General features: G+C 40.5%; 1 protein-coding gene across 1 annotated transcript in view; it reads left to right on the top strand.

Moving 5' to 3' along the window:
* Positions 1-1,537: 1,537 nt before the first annotated feature.
* The window catches only part of MYOZ2 (myozenin 2), a 385,146-nt gene continuing 363,828 nt past the window's right edge, over positions 1,538-22,855 (top strand). Inside the window, exon 1 of the mRNA XM_061421169.1 lies at positions 1,538-1,546. The gene's annotated coding sequence lies outside the window, so the exon portion shown is untranslated. The remainder of the gene's footprint in view (positions 1,547-22,855) is intronic.

Here is a 22,855-nt window from a genome sequence, read left to right as displayed (position 1 = left end):
ACCTAATTGAAGTCTGTGCTTGAATATATGATCATTAACAAGAAGAAATTATTTTCTTTGATTCCTCCCTCAAATCCACTTACTTGATTACCTAGAAAAATAATACAATTCTATAATTATAAATTAAAGTATCAGAAATTTAGATCTTGGAATATTATATTTGTAACAGAGACTGCTTTTTTTATACTGTTTATGGGGTTCTCATGGCAAGAATACTGGAGTGGTTTGCCAATCCCTCTTCCGCTGCCAAACCTAGACAGTGTATAAAAAAGCAGAGACATCCCTTTGCTGACAAAGGTCCATCTAGTCAAAGCTATGGTCTTTCCAGCAGTCATTATGGATATGAGAATAGACCGCAAGAAGGCTGAATGCTGAAGAATTGATGCTTTTGAACTGTGGTGCTGAAGAAAACTCTTGAGAGTCCCTTGGATTGCAAGGAAACCAAAATAGTCAATCGTAAAGAAATCAACCCTGAACATTCACTGGAAGGGCTGATGCTGAAGCTGAAGCTCCAGTACTTTGGCCCCTTGATGCAAAGAGCCAAGTCTTTGGGTGCTGGGAAATAATGAGGGCCGGAGGAGAAGAGGGTGACAGAGGATGAGATGGATGAATGGCATCACCAATTCAATGGACATGAACTTGGACAAATTTTCAGAGATTGTGAGAGACAGGGAAGCCTGGCATGCTATAGTCCATGGGGTTGCAGAGTCAGACATAGCAACTGAACAACAACCACAGAGACAGCTAATTTTTCTGGGATATTCTCCATTCTTATAAGTTTCAGCTGGTGTGTGATTACTCAGCCAAAGATTGCAGCCCCAGCCTTTGTGACAACTGGCTGTCATCTTGTGACTCATTGACCAGAGTGGAGATCATGTGTGCAATTTCTTTGTTTCATCTTTAGACCTTTCATCCTGATTCTTGCACCTTCCTGCAGGCTGAAATGTAGACATGGTAGCAGTCAAGCCAAATTAGCCATCTTCATGAGGATAATCCTCTAGGAAAAATGAAAGAAGAAACAAGATGAAAGGGACTTTAGTCCCTGCATATCTCCTTGAACCCCATGTCTACCTCTGAACTGTTACAGGAGGCAAAAACAAACTCTAGTTGAGTCACTGATTTTGGATGGAGGGAGGAGACCTCTTCCAACAAATAATTGCATATTTTAAATTAGTATTTTCAAAAAATAAAGTAATACCTATAAATTGTACTAATCTATCAGAAACAACAGATAGGCATATATGCTAGAATAACAAAGGGACTATGGACGAGACTGAATTAACTAAATATGAGAAAATGTGGCCACAGGACTGGAAAAGGTCAGTTTTCATTCCAATCCCAAAGAAAGGCAATGCCAAAGAATGCTCAAACTACCGCACAATTGCACTCATCTCACAGGCTAGTGAAGTAACGCTCAAAATTCTCCAAGCCAGGCTTCAACAGTATGTGAACTGTGAATTTCCAGATGTTCAAGCTGGATTTAGAAAAGGCAGAGGAAGCAGAGATCAACTTGCCAACATCCGCTGGATCATTGAAAAGCAAGAGCGTTCCGGAAAAACATCTACTTTTGCTTGATTGATTATGTCAAAGACTTTGACTGGGTGGACCACAACAAACTGTGGAAAATTCTGAAAGAGATGGGAATACCAGACCACCTGACCTGCCTCCTGAGAAATCTGTATGCAGGACAGGAAGCAACAGTTAGAACTGGACACAGAACAACAGACTGGTTCCAAATAGGAAAAGGAGTACATCAAGGCTGTATATTGTCACCTTGCTTATATAACTTATATGCAGAGTACATCATGACAAACGCTGGGCTGGAAGAAGCACAAGCTGGAATCAAGATTGCCGGGAGAAATATCAATAACCTCAGATATGCAGATGACACCACCCTTATGGCAGAAAGTGAAGAGGAACTAAAAAGCCTCTTGACGAAAGTGAAAGAGGAGAGTGAAAAAGTTGGCTTAAAGCTCAACATTCAGAAAACGAAGATCACGGCATCCAGTCCAATCACTTCATGGGAAATAGATGGGGAAACAGTGGAAACAATGTCAGACTTTATGTTTTTGGGCTCCAAAATCACTGCAGAAGGTGACTGCAGCCATGAAATTAAAAGACGCTTACTCCTTGGAAGGAAAGTTTTGACCAACCTGGATAGCATATTCAAAAGCAGAGACATTACTTTGCCAACAAAGATCCATCTAGTCAAAGCTATGGTTTTTCCAGTAGTCATGTATGGATGTGAGAGTTGGACTATAAAGAAAGCTGAGCGCTGAAGAATTGATGCTTTTGAACTGTGGTGTTGGAGAAGACTCCTGAGAGTCCCTTAGACTGCAAGGAGATTCAACCAGTCCATCCTAAAGGAGATCAGTCCTGAATATTCATTGGAAGGAGTGATGCTGAAGCTGAAACTCCAATACTTTGCCCACCTGATTCAAAGAACTGACTCACTGGAAGAGACCCTGATGCTGGGAAAGATTGAAGGCAGGAGGAGAAGGGGACGACAGAGGATGAAATGGTTCGATGGCATCACCAACTCAGTGCACATGAATTTGAGTAAACTCCGGGAGTTGGCGATGGACAGGGAGGCCTGGTGTGCTGCAGTCCACAGGGTTGCAAAGAGTTGGACACAACTGAGTGACTAAGCTGAATTGAACTGAACTGAGAAAATGTGTGGACAGTTTGGTGATTCTATTGTTTTAATGGAGTCTAGCATTAAAATCCTACCCTGATGGGTAAGGGTGGAGTTTTCTTTTGAAGGGGCAGATGTTTCTATCGTTAATCAAAATGGATAGTGTTTTATTGACCAAGAACTAAGGTGATTATTTTGGACTGAGGAGGGAGAGGGTTCCCTCTCCCCTTTCTCCTAGATCTGCAAGTTGAGTCTAGACTGACACAGAGGAGTATGCCACTCTGCCAGTGAGGTGGGGGGTGGGGCGGGTCTGAGAGCTCATCATGGCTCTCGATGTCCTGTGTGGGGCACAGGTGACACCTGTGGCACAGTGTCCATGACAGAGGAGTCTGTTTCCTCTGGAGCACCCTGCAGCCTACAGGAGCACGTCTGAGTCCCACTCATCTCCACCAACAGGCATCAAGAGCAGAAGTTCAGAGCTGAGGATCTGATTTGATGAACTTCAGATCTGAGGAATTGGAAGCCTTAATACTATTGAGTCATTTCTTCCCAGATTCATCTGTAGAGTTTATGCAACCTGAATCAAAATCCCAGCAAGGTGTTTTTAGTTTAGTTTAGTTTTGTTTTGTTTTGTTTGTTTGTTTGTTTAGAAATGACTAGCTATTCAAAAATTCTTATGGAAATACAAAATACCTATATTAATGAAGACAACTTTGGAAAAGAACAAAGTTGGGGACTTATACCATCTGACTTTAAGACTTATTAAAAAGGTACAATAATCAGATCAGTATGGTAGTAGCATCAAAATAGACAAAAACAATAAGGACATAGATTAGAGATTCTAGAAATATTTATATATAAATATAAGCATATATGGGTTTCCCTGATGGCTCAGCTGGTAAAGAATCCACCTGCAATGCAGGAGACCTGGGTTCGATTTCTGGGTTGGGAAGATCCCCTGGAGAAGGGGAATCTACCCACTCCTGTATTCTGGCCTGGAGAATTCCATGGATTGTATAGTCCATGGGATTGCAAAGAGTTGGACACAACTGAGTGATTTTCACATCACACATAAGCATATATAGTTATTGATTTTCAGCAAAGATGAAAAAGGAGAACAAACTTTTCTTGTCTTTCCAACAAATGGTATTGAAACAATTTGATATTCACATGCAAAAAATGAACTTCAATACATATTGAACTTCCTACCTCACATCATTGTAAAAAATATTATACAAAATGGAACATAAACCTTAATGAAAACCCTAAAACTTTAAATTCAAGATCACAAATATTTTTCTCCTGTTTTCTCCTAGAGTCTTGAAAGTTCCAAGAAGAAAAAAGACTGTCCATGCAAAGACTCATACACAAATGTTCATAACAGCATTACTTATAAAGGTTCAGAACTGAAAGTAACCCAAATTTCTGTGAAGAGGTGAATAGCTACACAAATGATGGTATATCCATACAATGAAATACTCAAAAATAAAGAGGAATGAACTACATGCAATAAATGAATGAATCTCAAAATAATTATGTTGAGTGAAAGAAGCCAAACAAAAAAGAGAACATAAGGTTTTGTTTCCATAAATTCCAAAAAAAAATGCAAACTAATCTATAGTGACAGAAAGTAGATCAGTAGTTGCCTGGAAATGGGGAGGGGGTGAGGGGTTACACAGGGGCAATAGATACCTTTGAGGTTGAAGGATATGATTGTGATGATGGTTTTACAGGTGTGTGTGGTTTTAGAAAAGGCGGAGGAACCAGAGATCAAATTGCCAACATCCACTGGATCATGGAAAAAGCAAGAGAGTTCCAGAAAAACATCTATTTCTGCTTTATTGACTATGCCAAAGCCTTTGACGGTGTGGGTCACAATAAACTGTGGGAAATTCTGAAAGAGATGGAAATACCAGACCACCTGACCTGCCTCTTGAGAAATCTGTATGCAGGTCAGGAAGCAACAGTTAGAACTGGAAATGGAACAACAGACTGGTTCCAAATAGGAAAATGAGTACATCAAGGCTGTATTGTCACCCTGCTTATTTAACTTCTATGCAGAGTACCTCATGAGAAACGCTGGGCTGGAAGAAGCACAAGCTGGAATCACGATTGCCGGGAGAAATATCAATAACCTCAGATATGCAGATGACACCACCCTTATGGCAGAAAGTGAAGAGGAACTAAAAAGCCTCTTGATGAAAGTGAAAGAGGAGAGTGAAAAAGTTGGCTTAAAGCTCAACATTCAGAAAACGAAGATCACGGCATCCGGTCCCATCACTTCATGGGAAATAGATAGGGAAACAGTGGAAACAGTGTCAGACTATGTTTTTGGGCTCCAAAATCACTGCAGAAGGTGACTGTAGCCATGAAATTAAAAGACACTTACTCCTTGGAAGGAAAGTTTTGACCAACCTAGATAGCATATTGAAAAGCAGGGACATTACTTTGCCAACAATGGTCCGGCTAGTCAAGGCTATGGTTTTTCATGTGGTCATGTATGGATGTGAGAGTTGGACTGGGAAGAAGGCTGAGCACCAAAGAATTGATGCTTTTGAACTGTGGTGTTGGAGAAGACTCTTGAGAGTCCCTTGGACTGCAAAGAGATCCAACCAGTCCATCCTAAAGGAAATCAGCCCTGGGATTTCTTTGGAGGGAATGATGCTAAAGCTGAAACTCCAGTACTTTGGCCACCTCATGCAAATAGTTGACTCATTGGAAAAGGCCCTGATGCTGGGAGGGATTGGGGGCAGGAGGAGAAGGGGACGACAGAGGATGAGATGGCTGGATGGCATCACCGACTCGATGGACATGAGTTTGAGTAAACTCTGGGAGTTGGTGAGGGACAGGGAGGCCTGGCGTGCTGGGATTCATGGGGTCTCAAAGAGTCGGACACGACTGAGCAACTGAACTGAACTGAACTGTGTGTATATATCTCAAATTGTATATTTAAATATATACAGTTCAGTTCAGTTGCTCAGTTGTGTTTGATTCTTTGCAACCTCACGGACCGCAACACACCAGGCCTCCCTGTCCAACACCAACTCCCGGAGTTTACTCAAACTTCTGTCCATCAAGTCAGTGATGCCATCCAACCACTTCATCCTCTGTCATCTTCTTCTCCTCCTGCCCTCAATCCTTCCCAGCATCAGGTTCTTTTTCAATGAGTCTCTTCTTTGCATCAGGTGGCCAAAGGATTGGAGTTTCAGCTTCAACATCAGTCCTTCCAATGAATATTCATTACTGATTCCTTTAGGATGGACTGGTTGGATCTCCTTGCAGTCCAAGGAACTCTCAAGAGTCTTCTCCAACACCACAGTTCAAAAGCATCAATTCTTCGGCGCTCAGCTTTCTTTATAGTCAACTCTCACATCCATACATGACCACTGGAAAAACCATAGCCTTGACTAGATGGACCTTTGTTGGCAAAGTAATGTCTCTGCTTTTTAATATGCTGTCTAGCATATTTTTTCTACAGACTTGATATTTTTGTGATGTTAAAATTTTCCAGCCCAGACCATTGTCTGTTGATTGCTTTACCTTTGGCCCCTTCAATAAGTTAGCATATATTTTTTTTGTTTCTTTTTTTTTAATATAGTTCCTCTATTTTTCTTCTTAGCTTAACTATTACTATCTGTCTTGTATGTGTTTGCTTTTTCTCATTCCGTGTCTGTTTGTTGACAGTAAGGGAAAAGCTATTGATTTGTAAATATATATATATATATATATATATATATGATTGAACTATCAAATTCTCCTTTTTATTTTATTACTTTAAACTGCAATTTGCTTTTTTTAGATGTACAACTACATCATTAGACCTATATATTTTTTATTCCAGTAGATTTACAAATTATTTCATTTAATATTTTTATTGCACTCATTGAAACTTCCAAAATAATGTTGATTAATAAACTATGATAAAAATTTCTGTCTGCTTGTGCTTTTAAAGGAAATGACTTTAGCACATGTATTTAAATGATATTTTAGGTAAAAGTGATAAGCATCACAAATACAGAAACACCTGTTCTGTTTTGCTTTAATAGAAAGGTTGGAAAGCTAAAACTATATATTTCAGAATTCCTTGCATTGTCTTTTTTATTCTTTGATAGTTTTCTATATTTTTCAAATTTTCTACAATGAACCCATAATTAACTTACCCAAGTACACATAGAAGTGATCCATCCAAGTAACTATGCACAAGTATATCCATCAACTGTTCCAGTGAGCATGGTTGCTTCTCACTGGATTTATTACTGTATTATAATTGCATGATGTCTCTAAATGTATCTGTCTCACTTGGAAGATCGAATGAAGGCCAGCCCAGCCCATACGCTGGCCCTCCTCTTTTGGTAATCTTATGTGTGTATTGACTTGGCCACCTTTAGCCCTGTTCACCTGTAACAAATTCTTCATGTTGCTATAATGTGATCCTTTTTGTTCTCACTTCATTACAAAGCAAGGTACTCATTTGCTGTGGTGGGAGGAGGGCAATTTCAATATTTCAGAAGCTGACTTTGTCCCTCCCTGCTCTTAACACTTTAGATGTGCTTCTGCCAGATGTTCATGTGCTATGTGAAGATTGCCTGTCTACTTAACCCAGATTTCATAGGATAATCAAATGTCCAAGTTGGAAGAAGCCCTAAAAATCATTCTAGTCCATTTAATACTTTCATTCTCCAGATGAGGTTCAAATAGTCAAGTTCATATTCACATGGATTCTGCAAAGCTGGGACTGGAACCCAGATCTCTTAATCTGCACTCCAGTGCCTTTTGCATAGTTGCAAACTCTCTCCACATTTTCTATATTTTCCTTAAGAAGTCCATTTTAAAAGTTAAGCAAATTTTGAATTATAACTGCATTTCAAAAAGATAATTTGAAGCAAGCTTTAAAACAAAAAAACAATCAGCACTGCCTCTCTCTCTGTAAATGTATTGTTATTGTTCAGTCGCCCAGTCATGTCCGACTCTTTGCAACCCCATGGACTGCAGCATGCCAGGTCTCCCTTTTCCTCACTATCCTCCAGGATTTGCTCAAGTTCATGTTCATTACATCGGCGATGCCATCCAGCCATCTCTGACGCCCTCTTCTCATTCTGCCCTCGATCTTTCCCAGCGTCAGGGATTTTTCCAATGGCTGGTCTTTTCACATCAGTTGACCAAAATACTGGAGCTTCAGCTTCAGCATCAGTCCTTCCAGTGAATATTCAAGGTTGAACTCCTTTAAGACTGACTGGTTTGATCTCCTTGATGTCCAAGGGGCTTTCAGGAGTCTTCTCCAGCATCACAGCTCAAAGGCATCAATTTTTTGGTTTTCTGCCTTCTTTATGGTCCAGTTCTCACAACCATACGTAACCACCGGGAAGACCATAGCCTTGACTATATGGACCTTTGTAGGCAGAGTAATGTCTCTGTTTTTCAAGACACTGTCTAGGTTTGTCATTGCTTTTCTGCGAAGAAGCCATTGACTTCTGATTTCATGGCTGCAGTCACCGTCCAGTGATTTTGGAGCCCAAGAAGAGGAAATCTGCCACTACTTCCACCTTTCCCCCTTCTATTTGCCACGCAGTAATGGGGCCAGATGCCATGATCTTAGTTTTTTTTAATATTTAGTCTTAAGCCAGCTCTGTACATGTATATATATTCATTTATTTAAAGTTCATGTGTTCATGGAGGCATATGCTCCTCCCATCCCCACCCCCACACACAAATAGAGAGAGAGAGGAGAGGAAAAGGGAGGGAAGGGGAGGAGATACGGCTCACATTAACCCAACACTGTACACAGTCCTCAAGTTTCTGGGAATTTGGCTCTCAGCTTCTGCCTTTCTAGGCTCCACGCCTTCTTACCATGTATTATATCAACAGTTTCCAATCATCCAGGTTCAGTTCAGTCGCTCAGTCATATCCAACTCTTTGAGACCCCATGAATCGCAGCATGCCAGGCCTCCCTGTCCATCACCAACTCCCGGAGTTTACTCAAACTAATGTCCATCGAGTCAGTGATGCCACCCAACCATCTCATCCTCTGTCGTCCCCTTCTTTTCCTGCCCCCAATCCCTCCCAGTATCAGGGTATTTCCAATGAGTCAACTCTTCACATGAGGTGGCCAAAGTACTGGAGTTTCAGCTTCAGCATCATTCCTTCCAAAGAAATCCCAGGGCTGATCTCCTTCAGAATGGACTGGTTGGATCTCCTTGCAGTCCAAGGGACTCTCAAGAGTCTTCTCCAACACCACAGTTCAAAAGCATCAATTCTTCGGCGCTCAGCCTTCTTCACAGTCCAAATCTCACATCCATACATGACCACTAGAAAAACCATAGCCTTGACTAGACGGACCTTTGTTGGCAAAGTAATGTCTCTGCTTTTGAATATGCTATCTAGGTTGGTCATAACTTTCCTTCCAAGGAGTGAGCGTCTGTTAATTTCATGGCTGCAATCTGTTTTTGTAGCACGATGCTTTTCCTCTAAAAGCCAATTCTTCTGCCTCCAAATTTCAGCTTTACAATCTCATTTTTATAGAAACCAGGGGCACAGTGTCACTAAGTGGGAAGCAGAAGGTGGAAAACCAAAATCTTCTCCCTAGATAGGACAACCTTCCATGCTCTCTATCAGCAAGAAAGGAGAGTGTCCTCTTCCATTTCTGAGATTTAACTTTCTGTCCTGTTTAAATGTATCACTAATGCCATCCTCTCGGAGAAGGCAGTGGCAACCCACTCCAATACTCTTGCCTGGAAAATCCCATGGACGGAGGAGCCTGGTAGGCTGCAGTCCATGGGGTTGCTAAGAGTCGGACACGACTAAGCAACTTCACTTTCACTTTCCTGCATTGGAGAAGGAAATGGCAACCTACTCCAGTGTTCTTGCCTGGAGAATCCCAAGGATGGGGGAGCCTAGTGGGCTGCCGTCTATGGGGTTGCACAGAGTTGGACACGACTGGAGCGACTTAGCAGCAGCAGCCAGGTATTTCTTGACTTCCTACTTTTGCATTCCAGTCCCATATAATGAAAAGGACATCTTTTTTGGGTGTTAGTTCTACAAGGTCTTGTAGGTCTTCATAGAACTGTTCAACTTCAGATTCTTCAGAGTTACTGGTTGGGGCATAGGCTTGAATTACTGTGATATTGAATGGTTTGCCTTGGAAATGAACAGAGATCATTCTGTCATTTTTGAGATTGCATCCAAGTATTGCATTTCAGACTCTCTTGTTGACTATGAGGGCTACTCCATTTCTTCTGAGGGATTCTTGACCACAGTAGTAGATATAATGCTCATCTGAATTAAATTCACTCATTCCAGTCCATTTTAGTTCATTGAATCCTAAAATGTGGACGTTCACTCTTGCCATCTCCTGTTTGACCACTTCCAATTTGCCTTGATTCATGGACCTAACATTCCAGGTTCCTATGTAATATTGCTCTTTATAGCATGGGACCTTGCTTCCATCACCAGTCACATCCACAACTGGGTGTTGTTTTTGCTTTGGCTCTGTCTCTTCATTCTTTCTGGAGTTATTTCTCCACTGATCTCCAGTAGCATATTGGGCACCAACTGACTTGGGGAGTTCATCATTCAGTGTCCTATCTTTTTGCCTTTTCATACAGTTCGTGGGGTTCTCAAGGCAAGAATATTGAAGTGGTTTGCCATTCCCTTCTCCAGTGGACCACGTTTTTTCAGAACTCTTCACCATGACCCGTCTGTCTTGGGTGGCCCTACATGGCATGACTCATAGTTTCATTGAGTTAGACAAGGCTGTGGTCCATGTGATTAGATTGGTTAGTTTTCTGTGACTGCGGTTTTCAGTCTGTCTGCCCTCTGATGGAGAAGGATAAGAGGTTTATGGAAGCTTCCTGCTGGAAGAGAATGACTGAGGGGGAAACTGGGTCTTGTTCTAATGGGCGGGGTCATGCTCAGTTCAGTTCAGTTCAGTTCACTCGCTCAGTCGTGTCCGACTCTCTGCGACCCCATGAATCGCAGCACGCCAGGCCTCCCTGTCCATCACCAACTCCTGGAGTTCACTCAGACTCACGTCCATCGAGTCAGTGATGCCATCCAGCCATCTCATCCTCTGTCATCCCCTTCTCCTCCTGCCCCCAACCCCTCCCAGCATCAGAGTCTTTTCCAGTGAGTCAACTCTTCACATGAGGTGGCCAAAATATTGGAGTTTCAGCTTTAGCATCATTCCCTCCAAAGAAATCCCAGGGCTGATCTCCTTCAGAATGGACTGGTTGGATCTCCTTGCAGTCCAAGGGACTCTCAAGAGTCTTCTCCAACACCACAGTTCAAAAGCATAAATTCTTCGGCACTCAGCCTTCTTCACAGTCCAACTCTCACATCCATACACGACCACAGGAAAAACCATAGCCTTGACCAGACAGACCTTTGTTGGCAAAGTAATGTCTCTGCTTTTGAATATGCTATCTAGGTTGGTCATAACTTTCCTTCCAAGGAGTAAGTGTCTTTTAATTTCATGGCTGCAGTCACCATCTGCAGTGATTTTGGAGCCCCAAAAATAAAGTCTGACACTGTTTCCACTGTTTCCCCATCTATTTCCCATGAAGTGATGGGACCAGATGCCATGATCTTCGTTTTCTGAATGTTGAGCTTTAAGCCAACTTTTTCACTCTCCTCTTTCACTTTCATCAAGAGGCTCTTTAGTTCCTCTTCACTTTCTGCCATAAGAGTGGTGTCATCTGCATATCTGAGGTTATTGATATTTCTCCCGGCAATCTTGATTCCAGCTTGTGTTTCTTCCAGTCCAGAGTTTCTCATGATGCACTCTGCATATAAGTTAAATACGCAGAGTGACAATATACACCCTTGACGTACTCCTTTTCCCATTTGGATCCAGTCTGTTGTTCCATGTCCAGTTCTAATTGTTGCTTCATGACCTACATACAGATTTCCCAAGAGGCAGGTCAGGTGGTCTGGTGTTCCCTTCTCTTTCAGAATTTTCCACAGTTTATTGTGATCCACACAGTCAAACGCTTTGGCATAGTCAATAAAGCAGAAATAGATGTTTTTCTGGAACTCTCTTGCTTTTTCCATGTGTATGTTGGCAATTTGATCTCTGGTTCCTCTGCCTTTTCTAAAACCAGCTTGAACATCAGGAAGTTCACGGTTCACATATTGCTGAAGCCTGGCTTGGAGAATTTTGAGCATTACTTTACTAGCATGTGAGATGAGTGCAATTGTGCAGTAGTTTGAGCATTCTTTGGCATTGCCTTTCTTTGGGGTTGGAATGAAAACTGACCTTTTCCAATCCTGTGGCCACTGCTGAGTTTTCCAAATTTGCTGGCATATTGAGTGCAGCACTTTCACAGCATCATCTTTCAGGATTTGAAATAGCTCAACTGGAATTCCATCACTTCCACTAGCTTTGTTCATAGTGATGCTTTCTAAGGCCCATGTGACTGTCTCTGTCTTGATAAAGGACAGAAATGGTATGGACCTAACAGAAGCAGAAGATATTAAGAAGAGGTGGCAAGAGTACACAGAAGAACTGTACAAAAAAGATCTTCACGACCCAGATAATCACGATGGTGTGATCACTCATCTAGAGCCAGACATCCTGGAATGTGAAGTCAAGTAGGGTCATGCTCAGTAAATCTTTAATCCAATTTTCTGTTGATGGAACTGTGTTCCCTCCCTGTTATTTGACCTGAGGCCAAACTATAGTGGAGGTAATGAAGATAATGGTGACCTCCTTCAAAAGGTTCTCTGCAAGCACTGCTTCACTCAGTGCCCCCGGCCCTGCAGCAGGCCACTGCTGACCCATATCTCCTCCAGAGACTCCTGGACACTCACAGACAAGTCTGGGTCAGTCTCTTGTGGGGTCACTGCTCCTTTCCCCTGGGTCCTGGTGCACACAAGGTTCTGTTTGTGCCCTCCAAGAGTCTGTTTCCCCAGTCCTGTGTAAGTTCTGGTGGCTCTATGGTGGGGTTAATGGCGACCTCCTCCAAGAGGGCTTATGCCACACCCAGGGCTGCTGCACCCAGAGCCCCCACTGTGGCAGTCCACTGCTGACCTGGACTTCTGCAGGAGATGCTCAAACACAGTTCTGTCTCAGTTCCTTTGTAAACCTCCTTCCAAATTTTTATTTTAAAGATAAGACAACAGGCCCCAAATGGAATCACTCATGCTAAGCCCCACGCCACCAAACTAAGACTTAATTATAGTTTGGGCTCTCCCAGAAATGCAGTCTTAAACCAGTCAATCAGGAATTGCCTGGTTAGCAGTAGAGAGAAAATCTACCTGACTGACCCCCTACCATCCCCTAGAGGAAAATAACTCTGCAGTAACCAACTTGCTTTTTCCCTGGTATGACTTCCTTGTTTCCACTCCCTTCTGCTTATACAAGTCTTTCATTTTGCACAGCGCCTTAGAGCTCTTTTCTGTCTGCTGGATTGGGTGCTTACTGATTTAGGGGACTTGAGCCCAGTAATGAAGCAAGTCTCTGGCAGGCTTATCTGTACCTCTGATATCACTTGAATTCAGGGGGTGGCAAATACAGCTATGATGTTGCTGCTTAAGAATTTTAATCCTTTTTAAAATGGGCTGTGAATAACCAGCTACATTAATATGAAAGACTAGAAATGTAGCTCAGTTTGTGGGAAAAAACTTCTCAAAACAAAATACTTCTGTGATATAAAGCAATTTCAGATCTATCAGAAATTAGATTTGCAAAATATTCAAGGAATTCCAGAAATACAAAATCACTTTGTGAAAAAGTTTTGAAAGGACTTGATACACACATGGCTATCATATATGTCTTATAAACCTTGGCTCTTTGCCTGCCTGTTTATATGCAGAAACAGTTGAAGAAATATGGATTTGGGTACTTTCAGCTAGATATTTACAATTGTTTTGCTTTTTATGTAAAACAATATGAGGGTTTTCAAAATGCTTTATTCAGTAGTATTTCATGCTGTGGAGAGGGGATACCAATGAAGAATAGTTTCAGGAACAGATTTCACTGTAAAGTGTTACTATTAAGAGGAAAATAAATGTTTTACTTAAAGTCAATATGAAAAGAAAGATTCTTAGAGGAAATGGATCTCTAAAACAATGATGAAAGGTGAATTTGTATTCTTTGTTGGTGGCATGGAAAAGGACATTCCTGGATGAGAAAGCACCTGAACAAGAGCATGGAAAATTAAAACAATCTGGTGACATTCTGAGAACAACAAGTTCTTTACTATGGCTGAATCAAGTGGTATGTTCACTATGGGCTGAAGAGGGCACCTGCCAAGTATTAAGAACGGAGAAGTGATCAAGGGCCAGGTAATGGATGGCATTTTATGTTCCACCAAGGTATTACGGATCTCTGGAAGGGTGCATGAGAGGATTTAAAAACAGGGAAATGTAATTAGATTGGTTGTTTTTGCATTATTGACTTTAGCGACCATATGGAGGATGGAATGGAAGGTTGTGAGACTAGAGCATAACATAATGGTGTAGAAAAGAAAAGCAAGAAACGGTGGTGATGTAAGGGGATAAGACTGAATGATGCTAGGGGAGGAAGGTGGAGTGAAGATTAGGGTGATTGCTGTTCTTGACCTGTTATTTCTGAATGGGGGAGGGGGTGCCAAGAAAGGGATATAAAGGGGATATAAGAGGGAGTGGTTTCTGGGAAGATGTTTATTCCATTTTAGGTTTATTGCTTTCAAGACATCCAGAACATATAATTCTGGAGCTCAGGAAGGAAGGTGAGATAAATATCTGGGATCCAACAGCCGAGAAGTGAAGTGGCAGTCTTGAAGGTGGACATGATTGTTGATGCAGACATACAGAGTGAGAAGTGGGATCCAAAGGCAAACCAATTGGGAGCATCAGTGTTCATGGAATGGAAGACAAAGAAAAGCCGGGGACAGTGAGTACCAAGAGAAGCAGGAGGATGGTGCTTTCCCTACGTTTCAGCCAACTGAACTCGTTACTCATTATTTCCTGAGAATAACAGGTGCCTTCCTGTTTCCAAGCCTTTACGTATGATTTTTCACCCTCTCAAAAAGAGTTCCTCTTTAAATTCTACTTTCCAGAGTCTAAACTGGAATATCAGCTCTTTGGGGAAAACTTTTCCAATCATTTCTGCCATAATCTCTTTCCCTTATTTTCCCAATAGTCCCAGTGTCATGAAATTAGATACAGCTGTATTATAGGTGATCTTTCTACATTGATTCTTTTTGAAATAGCAACAAGGCTGTTACATATCAATGCAAATAGTATTTTAATGAAAAATGTATTTTTTCTAAAACAGACCAATTTAGTGTGAAAAGTAGCATTGTTTTACATTTGCAAACCTTGTTAATGCCTGGATTAAGAGAAGACAGACATATTATCATAAACACTTTTGTATTCAATCTATTGCAATTAGCTGTTTTGGTTGAGGGACAGTAAGAAAACAGCCTTATAAAGACAAGAAGTTGGAAAAAGGACACATTTAATAGCCTTTTCGGAAAACTGTGGATATTTTTTCTTTTTTAGATATACACCAAAACTTAACAAGGGGTTGTTTTTAAAGATTAGTTGTAATGTGGAATCTGAAACCATATTAATACAATTATCAGACATTAAAATCCATTTGTCTATCTTGCAATTTGAATGACCATTTTCTACCCATGCGAGATTTCTGTAACATGCCTTACACATTTGTTGTTTGGAAAATACTGGTCCACTAAGTTATGCAAGTTCTTGAAATGTTGCCACATTTCATTATCACATTTTTTCATATTACTATCATATTACCAATCACATCAGAAAAAACATTAAATATGGGGAACTGTCAAGCTCACAGTATTGGATACAGTTCTTTCAGTTAGCAGTTTTTCACTCAAAAGCTCAAATTTTATCACTGGAAGCAAATACTGTGTTATTTTCTTCAATGCAAGAGTCTTCATTCATTCACAATTATACCGTTCTACTCTGAATGTGAATCCTTTGTATATATGCCTTATCCTTCCTAAAGGTAAGAGAAAAGAATAGGCTTAATTCTTATTTGTATTTTCCTATCAGCTTATAGCTCAAGTGCCTGTGCTTAGTAGGTCCTCAACAAATATTTGAGGATTTGAACTGAATTTATTTCTCCTGTGAATTTATACTTTAGGGTTTTCATATGCCCCAGTACACCTGAGACAATCTGCATTCATACCTATCCGTTTGTACCACCCACTTTAAGGTATTTTTCTCTAATTTAAACAAGTAGGGTTCAGCGTTTTTCTGGTACTCTCTTACAATAGAGTTGCAGAAAAACATCTACTTCTGTTTTATTGACTATGCCAAAGCCTTTGACTGTGTGGATCACAACAAATTGTGGAAAATTCTTAGAAAGAGATGGGAATGCCAGACGACCTGACCTGCCTCTTTAGAAATCTGTATGCAGGTCAGGAAGCAACAGTTAGAACTGGACACAGAACAACAGACTGGTTCCAAATTGGGAAAGGAGTACGTCAAGGCTGTATACTGTCATCCTGCTTATTTAACTTCTATGCAGAGTATATCATGAGAAACGCTGGGCTGGATGAAGCACAAGCTGGAATCAAGATTGCCGGGAGAAATATCAATAACCTCAGATATGCAGATGACACAATCCTTATGATGGCAGAAAGCAAAGAACTAAAGGGCCTCTTGATGAAAGTGAAAGAGGAGAGTGGAAAAGTCGGCTAAAAACTCAACATTTAGAAAACTAAGATCATGGTATCTGGTCCCATCATTTCATAGCAAATAGATGGGGAAAGAGTAGAAACAGTGACAGACTTTATTTTTTTGGTCTCCAATATTATTGCAGATGGTGAATGCAGCCATGAAATTAAAAGACTCTTGCTCCTTGGACGAAAAGTTATGACCAACCTAGACAGCATATTAAAAAACACAGACTTGACTTTGCCAACAAAGGTCTGTCTAGTCAAGGCTATGGTTTTTCCAGTGGTCATGTATGGATATGAGAGTTGGACTATAAAGAAAGCTCAGCACAAAGAATTGATGCTTTTGAACTGTGGTGTTGTAGAAGACTCTTGAGAGTCCCTTGGACTGCAAGATCAAACCAGTCCATCCTAAAGGAAATCAGTCCTGGGTGTTCATTGGAAGGACTGATGCTGAAGCTGAAACTGCAATACTTTGGCCACCTGATGCGAAGAACTGACTCATTGAAAAAGACCCTGATGCTGAGAAAGAAGGCGGGAGTAGAAGGGGATGATAGAGGATGAGATGGTTGGATGGCATCCCCAACTCGATGGACATGAGTTTGAGTAAACCCTGAGAATTGGAGGCCTGGCATGCAACAGTCCATGGCGTCACAAAGAGTCGGACATGACTGAGTGACTGAACTGACTGACTGACTGAGGGTTCACAGTTGTATTAAAATAAGTGAGGACTATTTACAATAGCCAGGACATGGAAGCAACGATCAGCAGACGAATGGATAAGAAAGCTGTGGTACATTTATACAATGGAATATTACTCAGCTATTAAAAAGAATGCATTTGAATCAGTTCTAATGAGGTGGATGAAACTGGAGCCTATTATACAGAGAGAAGTAACTCAGAAAGAAAAACACCAATACAGTATATTAACACATATATATGGAATTTAGAAACGTGGTAACGATGACCCTATATGTGAGACAGCAAAAGAGACACAGATGTATAGCACAGTCTTTTGGACTCTGTGGGAGAAGGCGAGGGTGGGATGATTTGGGAGAATAGCATTGAAACATGTATATTACCATATGTGAAACAGATCGCCAGTCCAGTTTCGATGCATGAGACAGGGTGCTCAGGGCCGGTGCACTGGGATGACTCTGATGGATGGATGGGGAGGGAGGTGGGAGGGAGGGTCAGGATGGGGAACACATGTACACCTGTGGCTGATTCATGTCAATGTATGGCAAAAACCACCACACTATTGTAAAGTAATTAGCCTCCAATTAAAATAAAAAATAAATAAATAAATAAAATAAGTGAGGATCACTGTGATAGGCCTTTATTTTGTACTTGTAATTTCTGCAATAGTCTCATCTAGAAGTTTAAGACTAATATTCAGGGGAAAGAATTCTCAGTTTAGCGCATATGAAGATAGTTTTCTGGTTAGAGTACACCTATTCCAGAACATTGCTAAATATAAAATAAATAACAGCTGCTGTACAGGACATTCTATGGAGTTTTTATTGATAAATTGATGTGCACTTGGATTCAAGTGGCTAGGAATAGTCTAATCCTTCTGGTTTTAGGGGTGGAGGAAGAAGTTTCCAACACATTTGCCCAGAACGGTCTATTTGGTGTTCTAGCCAATTATGCCATGGCCCATTCTACAGGTTTCAAGATGCAAAAAACTGCCACACTGCAAGTCAGCAGGGTCGTTCAGATGTGTGGGTAACGACAGACTAGGTATCCAAGAAATATGTTCAGGAAATAGAGGGTGGTCACCATGTGTATTGACAGTGGTCTGAACGCTCTAGCTGCAGCGGTTTTGCCAGTACCCTTAAATTTTTCTTATATCATTATCAATGCCTTAAAAAAAATTGCGATAGACTCTCTTGCCAGTAATAGGCAAAAAGCCAAGACTGTTTCATGAAAAATTAAGTACTGGGTTTCTGTTTCTCAAAAAAAATAAAAAAGATAAAGTTGAAGGTATAACTTACAAAAATTTATAATTTCCCATCCAACAATGGGGCCATAATTGCTGAGCTCATGAACACTAAAAGTATCTATTTCAAAAGTTAATGTTATTTTAAGACAATTGTTCCCAGAGATGATGATTTAACGTGTGCAGCTGCAGAAGTTACATGTCACTCTGTGAAGCATGACTTTCTATTTGGATCAAATGATTTTATGGCTATACTTGGCTCATTTTAAATTTCCAGTTTTCTGAGGATTGTATAAAAAATGAAGCGCTAACTATTTATTAGTTCCACTAACAGAATAACTTCATAAATAGTTAAATAATGAGAATCTTATAGTAACAAATAGAAGGGGGAAAAGTGGAAGCAGTGACGGATTTTATTTTCTTAGGCTCTAAAATCATTGCAAATAGTGACTGCAGCTAGAAAATTAAATTTTTTAACTTTAATGAAAACATGTTCTTTGGAGGGAAAGCTGTGATAAACCTAGACAGTGTATTTAAAAAAAAAAAAAGATATCACTGTGCTGACAAAGGACTGTAATGTCAAAGCTATGGTTTTAGATCTGAATGCCAAAGAATTTATGCTTTCAAACTGTGGTGCTGGAGAAGAGTCTTGACAGTCCCTTAGACAACAAGGAGATCAAAACACTCGATCCTAAAGGAAATCAACCCTGAATAGTCCCTGAAAGAACTGATGCTGAAGCTCCAATAATTTTACCACCTGATGCGAAGAAGAAACACAACAGAAAAGACCCTGATTCTAAGAAAGATTAAGGGCAGGAGGCGAAGGGGGTGACAGAGGATGAGATGGTTGGATGCATCACTAACTCAATGGACATGAATCTGAGCAAACTCCAAGAGACAAGAAGGACAGGGAAGCCTGGCGTGCTGCAGTCCATGTAGTTGCCAAGAGCCAGCCGTGACTTAGCAACTGAACAACAGCAAGAACAATCAGATGCCACAAATAAAAAGCAGCCAATTAAAAATGGTTCCATTTTTTCCCCATACAAATCATGGAATCAAAGTAAAACTACAGTTCATTCTGTCAAGATAAAGTGTCTGACACTTTATATAAGGTTAAAGACCTTATACATTTAGTTCAAAAGTTCAACTCTGAGATAAAAATTATTTGCTTTATACAGTAGTAAAATGAACAGAAATTTTGATGGACAACTTTGTAAAAACATAGTAAAAACAATGTTCCACTAAGTTAGGAAATATACTTTGAAGAAATGTGCTTATTGTATTGGTTGTGATACATATAAAATTTATAACTGCATCCCAAAAGAGCTGTGATGGTCTAACAATTGAAGTAGAAGCTATAGTCATTAAATTTTATAAATATTTTGTATAGTGCAGTTAGAGTTTCTGAACTGTGTACTTGTTGTTTTTGTTTTTGTTTTTTACAAATTTGATGTTGAAATAAAAAATAATTCAGATGCTGTGTGGAAGTATACACTTTGTCTCTTCGCTACACATGATCAAATTTTAGAAGTGCTTGAGCCCGTAATGAAGCTCTTTGTAATCAATCTAAGTGCAATGCAATATATTAAACTTACTTTTAAGTACTGAAATAATCCAAGTTCAAACGGTGGAAGATTTGATTTTAAAATTAGATAATAGATCTTTGGGGTATCTTGAATGTCCTTTGATTATGTTCCCACCTTTTTTTCAGAGGAAATTGTCCTCTCTACAAAAATAGAATAAATTTTTTAAAACTTTACATTTGGCAAAACATTTAAAAGACTCATATAGAGAGAGACTTTGTCAAATTTAGTTTAGTAAAACATGCAGTGAATAAATACATTCTGAATGGGCTTCCCAGGTGGCGCTGGTGGTAAAGAATCTGCCTGCCGATGCGGGAGACACAAGAAATGCAGGTTCGATCCCTGGCTCAGGAAGATCCCCTGGCGAAGGAAATGGCAACCCACTCCAGTATTCGTGTCTGGAAAATTCTACGGACAGAGGAGATTGGCAGGCTACAGTCCGTGGAGTCGCAGAGTCAGACTGAGTGACTGAGTACACACACTACACTCTGAATGGAGGCAAATAGAGAGTACCTGTGAAAATATTTTGGCTGAAGTATTACTATGTTTCAATATAATGCAATTCAAATGGAAAATACTCTCAATTTAGCATTATTCTTATCTGACAAGGTACCTTAGTAACTGTTGAGGGTTTTCATAATTAAAAATAGTATGGTTAAAATAGAAGAAATCACCTGAAGATATCAACAATTTCAAATTTATTAATGATAATACATTTTTAAAGGCAACAGAGGTGCTGAACCAATTAGGATAAGGAAGTGTCAAGATTCCAGAGAAGGACAAGAAGCTGAGAATAGAGCCTTTGCCCAGAGAGAGGACTACTGCTGAGAACCAAGGCATCAGCAGAGCCTCTGTTGATCTCATGGAGCCAGGGCAGTGATTCTCAACCAAGGGTAGTTTTGCTGCCAGGGGACATTTGACAATGTTTGGGAACACTTTTGATTGTTGTGATGTGGGTAAGGGGGTGATTTGCTATCGGCATCTAGTGCACAGAGGCCAGAATGCAGCCAAACACCCTACAACACACAGGGCAGCCCTCCATACCCAGCAAAAAATTATCTGGCCCAAGATGTCAATAATGCCTTGGTTGTGAAACGCTGGACTACAGAAATTGGAGGCTTAGAATCTAACACATACACACCACACAGTGTATGTAATTCTTATTCCTGGTTTGGTTCAGACATGTTCTAGGAGTCATTTTGTTAGATTCTTTCCATCTCAGCTATGGAATTTTTTCATGCACCTATTAAATTCAACACAAGAAGTGTTCTGAATCATCTTCACTCCCCCAGATCCCAATCCCACCATAGCCACATTCATCCTCAGAAAAGCACCTCACCAGTTACGTTAATGATCTGGTTAAGATCATTAATGCTGTGTCTACTTCCTTTCTGCACATTTTTTCCCCTATGATATCACTCATTCTTTTCTATCTTTAAGAAAGTGTTTCCTCTTTATCAAGGAAATGCCTTATCAGTTCTCCTTTCCCCCATACCCCTGCCTCAAAATCACTTTTTCTTTTTTTTTTTAAACTATCCAATGGGAATTTTATTTATAAAAAATAAACCAAATCCTTCACTCCTGGGGACAGAACCCATGGCTTATATTTCTCTATTGCACAGAACTTACCTTGCCCAGTGCCTGGTACAAATAAGAGCTCTGTAAGTTCATTTGTAGGATGAAGGAATTTATCTATTCATGAATAGGATAAATTTATCTATTCATAAATTCTTTATTCATGAATGAACTTACTTATTCATTCATTACTTTTCTTCTTTTCCTTGCATTTTATCTGCTCTTTTATTTATTCTTTGGACTCAGTAATACTTTTCATTTCATTTTCAATAACAGAGCTGAATAAATGCATACTGACCTGACTTGAAAAGAAAAATGGAAACAGAAAATCTTTTAGCAAATTGGACCCCGAATCTCCCAGTGAGTTGCAAATTAATCCAGTGAAATGTTCTGTGTGTTTTTGGGTGAGGAAATTCTATCCTGGACAGGTCATACTCTCTCACTAACCTTGGGTCTGCTTGAAGGAAGATCCCTCTAATCCAACATCCTGCAATTTTAATTTAATTATAAGACAACATGTTGTGCAAGTTAAGTTGGACTTTAAGATGACTTAGCAGAAAGTCTTTGCTTTGATAACCAGATGCCATCTAGATCATTAAAAATGCCTGCACCAGGCCTATCAGAGACAGAGCCAAACAAGCTGCGATGACTTATTTAAGGTGATGTCAGGAGTGATATCATTCTGTGTCATTTGGGGTTAAACTTTAATTTCACACTTTTAAAATATAAAACAACATTTGCTATTTGCACATCAAGTAGACAGTCTAGCCGTCTTTACTTTTTTTTCTTATGTCTTGAAATGCAACTTATTTTTAGGTCTGCCAACTCTTCTTTCTTATCTTTTACAGCTGTCTGTTTGTTGTCCCCACACAGATCCCAACTCTCCAACCTTTGCTCTCCTATCCTGTCTCACTTTGCTCTATGGACTTCAAGAAGCAAATGCAAAGCATCTGCTCAAGAACATTTGACTATACATCCATCCACCCATCCATCCATCCGTCCACCCATCCACCCATCCACCCATCCATCCTTCCACACATATCTATCCACCCACGCATCCCCATCCATCCATCCATCTATCCACCCACCCCATCCATCCATCCATCCCCCTGTTCATCCATCTATCCAGCCAGCCAGCCAGCACCCATCCACCCATCCATCATCCATCCATACACCCATCCACCCATCCGTCCATCCACCTATCCATCCACCCATCCACCCACCTGTCCATCCATCCATCCACCCATCCATCCAACTATCCACTCATCCACCCATCCATCCATCCACCCATCCACCTATCCATCCACCCATCCACCTATTCATCCATCTATCCATCCATCCACCCATCCCCATCCATCCATCCATCCATCCACCCATCCCATCCATCTATCCACCCATCCATCTACCCGTCCATACGTCCATCCACCCATCCATCCACCCATCCATCCACTCAACAGATGTCCATTAAGCATCTTCTATATATAAG

The sequence above is a fragment of the Bos javanicus genome, chromosome 6 (assembly GCF_032452875.1).
Source record: "Bos javanicus breed banteng chromosome 6, ARS-OSU_banteng_1.0, whole genome shotgun sequence".
Taxonomy (NCBI): Eukaryota; Metazoa; Chordata; class Mammalia; order Artiodactyla; family Bovidae; genus Bos; species Bos javanicus.
The sequence above is the reverse complement of the archived record's forward strand: the minus strand, read 5'-3'. Positions and strand labels throughout refer to the sequence as shown.